This window comes from Bos javanicus, chromosome 17 (genome assembly GCF_032452875.1).
Source record: "Bos javanicus breed banteng chromosome 17, ARS-OSU_banteng_1.0, whole genome shotgun sequence".
In the NCBI taxonomy this organism is placed as follows: Eukaryota; Metazoa; Chordata; class Mammalia; order Artiodactyla; family Bovidae; genus Bos; species Bos javanicus.
The window spans coordinates 59489840-59499778 of NC_083884.1; positions in this window are offsets into that span (position 1 = coordinate 59489840).

Sequence of the window (9939 nt, forward strand, 5' to 3'; positions counted from 1 at the left end):
TTCTTCCTATTATTTTACACATGATTGTTGGCCGATAAGTTTAAACTTTAGCCTTTAGGGACTAGAATATTCAGTGACACTGTGGCTGAATTTCAGGGTGATGTGTATGTGATTAGTCTGTATAGATTCACTGACCTTTGAAACTGTGCATCTCCTCATTTTGAAGAGCAAGAATTTATTTGTAAGAAGCATGGCTGTATCTTGTCAGACAGGAACATAAAGTTGTTTGTTGTATATAAAATTACAATGTGGAGGCAGGGTACCTGTGGAAGCTGAATCATGGAAGGAAGAGACTGTGCTGTTTTCAATTTATTTCTTCTAGTTCTAAATGCACCCAATTTTGCCTGCACTATGGAGAGGAATCTGAGCTTCTTAATCATTTTCCTTTCCCACATGAAGTGAAAGTGTTAGGCACTTCAGTTGGGTCTGACTCTCTGTGACCCTGTGGACTGTAGCTCACCACGCTCCTCTGTCCATGGAATCTTCCAGGCAAGAATACCGGAGTGGGTTGCCATTTCCTTCTCCAGGGGATCTTCCTGACACAGGGATTGAACCCATGTCTCCTACACTGCAGGCAAACTGTTTACCCAGTGAGCCACCCACATGGCACAATGTTCAATGTTGCCAGCAGAGGGCGCTGGAGACACTGCAGGAGGACAGGGCTCTTCCTGGGGCCGATGGGTGGCTCACCAGGCTTCCCCCGTGCGCCCTCCAGTGGCCGGCTGCTGCAGTGCAGGGCAGTCAGCAGCACCCAGAGGCTCCCTCCACCAACAGCCCTCTCCGCAGGGCAGCTTCCGCTTACAGAGCGCCTCCAGGAAGACCCCTGGCACCCTGGGAGGGGCAGGTTTCTGGCATGTTTCACCAGCATGGCACCCTAGCACTTCTCTGCCATCTGGTGAACCATGACCATGCCCTTCAGAAAACAAAGTCTGGATCTCAGCCCTGTTGGGGGGCCTGGGTGTGTGGGGGTCTACCTCAGCCCTAGGGGAAGGAGCTGAGGGGGTGGCTGGAGAAGAAGCCTGCTGGCTGTCACCTGTGGGACTGAGGCCAAGAACTTCCCCCACCATGTCTTTTGGGGGGACCTCCTCCCAGTTTCCTCCAGAAAACAGATTCCTGACCTCAAGGAAAAGGTTTCTGGAGGAAAATACATGCAGGCTCCCACCCAAAGTCCTCCTTCCCCAAGAAAACTCCAACACCCACCCTACAAGTATCTGCACCCCAGAGAGAGTCTCTCCCTGCCTGAAGCCCCCAGAGGCAGAATTAAAAACCCAGCCTTCCAAGATGGAACAGTAGAAGGACGTGCACTCATCTCCTCGTATGAGAGCACCAAAACTGCAACTAGCTGTTGAACAACCATCAATAGGAGGATGCTCAGTTCAGTTGCTCAGTCATGTTCAACTCTTTGCCACCCCATGAATCAACGCACCAGGGCTCCCTGTCCATCACCAACTCTCGGAGTTCACTCAAACTCATGTCCATTGAGTCAGTGATGCCATCCAGCCATCTCACCCTCTGTCGTCCCCTTCTCCTCCTGCCCCCAACCCCTCCCAGCATCAGGGTCTTTTCCAATGAGTCAACTCTTCGCATGAGGTGGCCAATGTATTGGAGTTTCAGCTTCAGCATCAGTCCTTCCAATGAACATCCAGGACTGGTCGCCTTTAGGATGGACTGGTTGGATCTCCTTGCAGTCCAAGGGACCCACAAGAGTCTTCTCCAACACCACAGTTCAAAAGCATCAATTCTTCGGTGCTCAGCTTTCTTCACAGTCCAACTCTCACATCCATACATGACCACTGGAAAAAACCATAGCCTTGACTAGACGGACCTTTGTTGGCAAAGTAATATCTCTGCTTTTCAATATATTATCTAGGTTGGTCATAACTTTCCTTCCAAGGAGTAAGCGTCTTTTAATTTCATGGCTGCAATCACCATCTGCAGTGATTTTGGAGCCCAGAAAAATAAAGTCTGACACTGTCTCCACTGTTTCCCCATCTATTTGCCATGAAGTGATGGGACCGGATGCCATGATCTTTGTTTTCTGAATGTTGAGCTTTAAGCCAACTTTTTCACTCTCCACTTTCACTTTCATCAAGAGGCTTTTTAGTTCCTCTTCACTTTCTGCCGTAAGAGTGGTGTCATCTGCATATCTGATATTTCTCCCGGCAATCTTGATCCCAGCTTGCACTTCTTCCAGCCCAGCGTTTCTCATGATGTACTCTGCATATACGTTAAATAAGCAGGGTAACAATATACAGCCTTGACATACTCTGTTTCCTATTTGGAACCAGTCTGTTGTTTCATGTCCAGTTCGAACCATTGCTTCCTGACCTGCATATAGGTTTCTCAAAAGGCAGGTCAGGTGGTCTGGTATTCCCATCTCTTTCAGAATTTTCCACAGTTTATTGTGATCCACACAGTCAAAGGCATTGGCATAGTCAATGAAGCAGAAATAGATGTTTTTCTGGAATTCTCTTGCTTTTTCGATGATTCAGCGGATGTTGGAAATTTGATCTTTGGTTCCTCTGCCTTTTTAAAACCAGCGTGAACATCTGGAATTTCACGGTTCACATACTGCTGAAGCCTGGCTTGGAGAATTTTGAGCATCACTTTACTAGCGTGTGAGATGAATGCAATTGTGCAGTAGTTTGAGCATTCTTTGGCATTGCCTTTCTTTGGGATTGGAATGAAAACTGACCTTTTCCAGTCCTGTGGCCACTGCTGAGTTTTCCAAATGTGCTGGCATATTGAGTGCAGCACTTTCACAGCATCATCTTTCAGGATTTGCAATAGTTCAACTGGAATTCTATCACCTCCACTAGCTTTGTTCATAGTGATGTTTTCTAAGGCCCACTTTACATTCCAGGATGTCTAGCTCTAGGTGAGTAATCACACCATTGTGATTATCTGGGTTGTGAAGCTCTTTTCTGTACAGTTCCTCTGTGTATTCTTGCCACCTCTTCTTAATATCTTCTGCTTCTGTTAGGTCCATACCATTTCTGTCCTTTATCGAGCCCATCTTTGCATGAAATGTTCCCTTGGTATCTCTAATTTTCTTGAAGAGATCTCTAGTCTTTCCTATTCTGTTGTTTTCCTCTTTCTTTGCATTGACTGTTGAGGAAGGCTTTCTTATCTCTCCTTGCTATTCTTTGGAACTCTGCATTCAGATGCTTATCTCTTTCCTTTTCTCCTTTGCTTTTTGCTTCTCTTCTTTTCACAGCTATTTGTAAGGCCTCCTCAGACAGCCATTTTGCTTTTTTGCATTTCTTTTCCATGGAGGATGCTGGATGCTGGAACCCACCAAAAAAATAGATATCCATGTCCAAACACAAAGAAGCAGCCACAGTGAGAGGGTAGGAGGGGCACAATCATAATAAACTGAAATTCCATACCCACTGGGTGGTATGGTAACAAACTGAGAACAATAATACCAAAGAAGTTCTCCCATTGTTGTGAAGGTTCTGAACCCCGTGTTGGGCTTCTCAGCCTGCGGATCCAACACAGGGACAGGAATCCCCAGGGAATCTGGCCTTGCAGGTGTCAACTACAAATGGGCACTTACAAGAGCATTGCCAACAATTGAACAACAAAGGCATTTGCCATCCACCTCTATGGAGACTGAACCCCATGCTGCTATTATAGCTGCTGACCTCCAACAACCCCTGAGGGTTCAGGGTGGAGTGAGGCAGTCTGTGCTCCAGGGAATCTGGTGGGACTGGTTTTAGATAGTTGGATGTTTTTAGGAACAGATTTTATGATCTCAATCCTTGAATCTCCTCATATCTAGAGAAGCACTAAATAAATCCCTTCATGGTGACATCAGAGTCTCATGACTAACAGAAACCTTTTGTAAAATGAGTGCTTCATGGTATTGAATTCCCCTTTCATCAAAACCTTATATATTGACTTTCCCCCACTGCGGCTTTGGAGCAGTCTCTCCAAGCTATCTGAGATGCTGCCTCCCGGCTGCAGTTCTCATTTTGCCCCAAATAAAACTTAACTCACAACTCTCAAGTTGTACATCTTTGTTTCAGTCGACACAGGCCAGTGGGATTTGATGACAGGACTTCCACAGGACTGGGAGAAACAGAGATCCTACCCTTGGGGGGCACAAACAAAATCTTGCATGCATCAAGATCCAGAGGAAAGGAGCCGTGACCCCACAGGAGACTGAACCAAAACTACCTGCTGATGCTGGAGGGCCTCCTGGGTCGGCAGGGGCACTGGCAGCAGCAGGCTGGGAAGGTCCCCTTTGGAGTTCACCACCTACCATAAAGCAGACACCGGGGCTGGATTGCCTCAGGGGAGGGAGCGCAACCCTACCCATCAGCAGATAACTGGATTAAAGCTTTACTGAGCAAGGCCCTACCCACCAGAGCAAGATCCAGTTTCTCCCATAGCCAGTCACCTCCATCAGGAAGCTTACACAAGCCTTTTAGCCTCACTGATCAGAGGGCAGACAGAATAAGAAAGAACCACTATCCCACAACAGCTAAAACAATAACCATATTACAGAAAGTTACTCACTATGAAAAAGCACAGTTATGTTCCAGATGAAGGGACAAGATAAAACCCCAGAAAAACAACTAAATGAAGTGGAGATAAGCAACTTTCGACTTCCTTGGTGGCTCAGACGGTAAAGCGTCTGCCTACAGTGGGGGAGACCCGGGTTCAATTATTGGGTCAGGAAGCTCTCCTGGAGAAGGGAATAGCAACCCACTCCAGTATTCTTGCCCCCCCCACCCAGCAAAAAAAAGGGGGGCTCAAAGAAATATTTTTTGGGGAAGGAAATGGCAACCCACTCCAGTATTCTTGCCTGGAGAATTCTGTGAACAGAGGAGCCTGGTAGGCTACAGTCCATGGGGTTGCAAAGAGTCGGACATGACTGAGCAACTTCACTTCACTTCTTCAGTGAAGATGATCTGGGATCTAGACAAAACAGTGGAGAAGATGAAAGAAATGTTTACCAAAGAGCTATAAGAACTAAAGAACAAGCAAACAGAGATGAATAATACACGAGAAGGAATCAACAGCATAAGTGAGACTAGTGAGGCAGAAGAACAGGCAGAGGAACCAAAGATCAAATTGCCAACATCTGTTGGATCATAGAAAAAGCAAGAGAATTCCAGAAAAACATCTACTTCTGCTTCATTGACTATGCTAAAGCCTTTGACTGTGCGTATCACAACAAAGTATGGAAAGTTCCTAAAGACATGGGAATACCAGACCACCTTACTTTCTTACCGGTCTCCTGAGAGATCTGTAAGTAGACCAAGAAGCAACAGTTAGAACTGGACACAGAACAACAAACTGGTTCAAAACTGGGGAAGGAGTACATCAAGGCTGTATATTGTCACTCTGCTTATATAACTAACATACAGAGTACATATGGGCTGGATAAATCACAAGCTGGAATCAAGACTGCCAGGAGAAATATCAATAACCTCAGATATGCAGATGACACCACCCTTATGGCAGAAAGCAAAGAGGAACTAAAGAGCCTCTTGTGAAAGTAAAAGAGGAGAGTGAAAAAGCTGGCTTAAAACTCAACATTCAAAAAATGAAAATCATGGCATCTGGTCCCATCACCTCATGGCAAATAGATGGAGGAACAGTGAAAACAGTGACAGACTTTATTTTCTTGGGCTCCAAAATCACTGCAGATGGTGACTGCAGCCATGAAATTAAAGGATGGTTGCTCCTTGGAAGAAAAGCAATGACAAACCTAGACAGTGTATTAAAAAGCAGAGACATTACTTTGGCAACAAAGGTCCACATAGTCAAAGCTATGGTTTTTCCAATAGTCATGTATGGATGTGAGAGTTGGACCATAAAAAAAGCTGAGCACTGAAGAATTGGTGCCTTCGAACTATGGTGCTAGAGAAGACTCTTGACAGTCCCCGGACAGCAAGGAGATCAAACCAGTCAATCCTAAAGGAAATCAACCCTGAATAGTCAATGGAAGGATTGCTGCTGAAGCTCCAATACTTTGGCCACCTGATGTGAAGAGCTGACTGACTGGAAAAGACCCTCACGCTGGGAAAGACAGAGAAGGAGGAGAAGGGGATGACAGAGGATGAGATGGTTAGATGGCATCACCTACTCAATGGACAGGAGTTTGAGCAAACTTTGGGGGATGGTGAAGGACAGAAAAGCCTGACATGCTACAGTCCATGGGGTTGCAGAGAGTCAGACACAACTGAGCAACTGAACAACAAGAATAGATAAATGACCCGCAGGACAGAATGTTAGAAATCACTGCAGGACAGAATACAGAAAAAAGAATGAAAAGAAATGAAGACAGCCTAAGAGACCTCTGGGACAACATTAAGTGCACCAACATTTGCTTTACAGGAGTCCCAGAAGGAGGAGAGAGAGAAAGGACCTGAGAAAATATTTGAAGAGATAAAAGATGAAAACTTCCCTAATATGGGAAAGGAAATAGTCAACCACATCCAGAAAGCACAGAGTCCCAGATGGGGTAAACCCAAGGAGGAACACATCAAACTGACAAAAATTGAAGACAAAGAAAAATATTAAAAGCAACAAGGGGGAAATGATAAATAACATATAAGGAAAATTCTGTCAGGCTATCAGCTGATTTCTCAACAGAAACTCTATAAGCCAGAAGGGAATGGCATATTATATTTAAAATGATGAAAAGGAAGAATCTACAGCCAAGAATGAAGTGAAGTGAAAGTCGCTGAGTCATGTCTGACTCTCTGCGATCCCATGGAACTCCCCAGGCCCAGAATACTGGAGTGGGTAGCCTTTCCCTTCTTCAGGGGATCTTCCCAACCCAGGGATCAAACCCAGGTCTCCCACATTGCAGGCAGATCCCTTACCAACTGAGCTATCAGAGAAGCCCTATAACCAAGAACACTACATAGCAAAACTCTGATTCAGATTTGATGGAGAAATCAAAAGCTTTCCAGACAAGCAAAAGAATTCAGCACCACCAAACCAGCTTTACAACAAGTGCTAAAGGAACTTTTCTAGACAGGAAACATAAGAGAAGGAAAAGACCTACAAAAAATAAATCCAAAACAATTAAAATGGTAATAGGATCATACATATTGATAATTACCTTAAATGTAAGTGGATTAAATGCACCAACCAAAAGACAGAGACTAGCTGAGCAATCTGATCAAAACATGTTCTTGTATACACTTCCACTTACCACATCACTCTGCTTGATCCCCCAAATTGTATGTAATTATTTTATATTGTTAAGTTAATCATGTTCCCATTATGGCTTACAATAGTAATTATCTTTTATTTTTTGTCTGGCTATTGACTGAAAACTGATAACATCTTTTACTATTGTGATTAACTATTACTCATTTAATACCATTGTATCATGATAAGTCAACAGAAAAATAGAACTCTGTATTGTCAAAACTAGGATTTAATAGAAAAACCTGTTATCACTTTTTAAAATCCAGATGCATATCAGAATTATCTTGAATTTTTTTGAAATATTCAAATGCCCAGGCATTGCCTTTTTTCCTCCAGAGCTCCAGATATGTTTCTAATGAGCAAGTCATGTTTAAAAACAACTGCACTACATGATGATCTTTTACTTTTATCTAGTTTGTTTCACTTTTTCTATTTTATATTCGGTGCTCCCATTTCATTTAGTTTATGTTTTCCAATTTCTACATCTCTTCTTTTTATGTTCTCTCTCAAGCCTTTATCAAACATAGAAAATTTTTGCATACATATATATAAGTAATACTTGTATCTTTTCTTTTCTCCTTTGCTTTTTGCTTCTCTTCTTTTCACAGCTATTTGTAAGGCCTCCTCAGACAGCCATTTTGCTTGTTTGCATCTCTTTTCCTTGGGGATGGTCCTGATCCCTGTCTCCTGTACAATGTCATGAACCCCCGTCCATAGTTCATCAGACACTCCGTCTATCAGATCTAGTCCCTTAAATCTATTTCTCACTTCCACTGTATAATCATAAGGGATTTGATTTAGGTCATACCTGAATGATCTAGTCGTTTTCCCCACTTTCTTCAATTTAAGTCTGAATTTGGCAATAAGGATTTCATGATCTGAGCCATAGTCAGCTCCCGGTCTTATTTTTGCTGACTGTATAGAGCTTCTCCATCTTTGGCTGTAAAGAATATAATCGATCTTATTTTGGTGTTGACCATCTGGTGATGTCCATGTGTAGAGTCTTCTCTTGTGTTGTTGGAAGAGAGTGTTTATTATGACCAGTGTGTTCTCTTGGCAAAACTCTATTAGCCTTTGCCCTGCTTCATTCCGTACTCCAAGGCCAAATTTGCCTCTTACTCCAGGTGTTTCTTGACTTCCTACTTTTGCATTCCAGTCCCCTATAATGAAAAGGACATCTTTTTTGGGTGTTAGTTCTAAAACGTCTTGTAGGTCTTCATAGAACCGTTCAACTTCAGCTTCTTCAGCGTTACTGGTTGGGGTATAGGCTTGGATTACTGTGATATTGAATGGTTTGCCTTGGAAAGGAACAGAGATCATTCTGTTGTTTTTGAGATTGCATCCAAGTACTGATAAGAAAGCCTTCCTCAGTGATCAGTGCAAAGAAACAGAGGAAAACAATAGAATGGGAAAGACTAGAGATCTCTTCAAGAAAATTAGAGATACCAAGGGAACATTTCCTGCAAAGATGGGCTCGATAAAGGACAGAAGTGGTATGGACCTAACAGAAGCAGAAGATATTAAGAAGAGGTGGCAAGAATACACAGAGGAACTGTACAGAAAAGAGCTTCACAACCCAGATAATCACAATGGTGTGATCACTCACCTAGAGCTAAACATCCTGGAATGTAAAGTCAAGTGGACCTTAAAAAGCATCACTACGAACAAAGCTAGTGGAGGTGATGGAATTCCAGTTGAGCTATTTCAAATCCTGAAAGATGATGCTGTGAAAGTGCTGCACTCAATATGCCAGCACATTTTGAAAACTCAGCAGTGGCCACAGGACTGGAAAAGGTCAGTTTTCATTCCAATCCCAAAGAAAGGCAATGCCAAAGAATGCTCAAACTACCGCACAATTGCACTCATCTCACATGCTAGTAAAGTGATGCTCAAAATTCTCCAAGCCAGGCTTCAGCAGTATGTGAACCGTGAAATTCCAGATGTTCACGCTGGTTTTAAAAAGGCAGAGGAACCAGAGATCAAATTTCCAACATCCGCTGGATCATTGAAAAAGCAAGAGAGTTCCAGAAAAACATCTATTTCTGCTTCATTGACTATGCCAAAGCCTTTGACTATGTGGATCACAATAAACTGTGGAAAATTCTGAAAGAGATGGGAATACCAGACCACCTGACCTGCCTCTTGAGAAACCTATATGCAGGTCAGGAAGCAATGGTTCAAACTGGACATGGAACAACAGCCTGGTTCCAAATAGGAAAAGGAGTACTTCAAGGCCGCATATTGTCACCCTGCTTATTTAACGTATATGCAGAGTACATCATGAGAAACGCTGGGCTGGAAGAAGCGCAAGCTGGGATCAAGATTGCCGGGAGAAATATCAATAACCTCAGATATGCAGATGACACCACCCTTATGGCAGAAAGTGAAGAGGAACTAAAAAGCCTCTTGATGAAAGTGAAGGTGGAGAGTGAAAAAGTTGGCTTAAAGCTCAACATTCAGAAAACAAAGATCATGGCATCCGGTCCCATCACTTCATGGCAAATAGATGGGGAAACGGTGGAAAGTGTCAGACTTTATTTTTTTGAGTTCCAGAATCACTGCAGATGGTCATTGCAGCCATGAAATTAAAAGACGCTTACTCCTTGGAAGGACAGTTATGACCAACCTAGGTAGTATATTGAAAAGCAGAGATATTACTTTGCCAACAAAGGTCCATCTAGTCAAAGCTATGGTTTTTCTAGTGGTCATGTATGGATGTGAGAGTTGGACTGTGAAGAAGGCTGAGCGCTGAAGAATTGATGC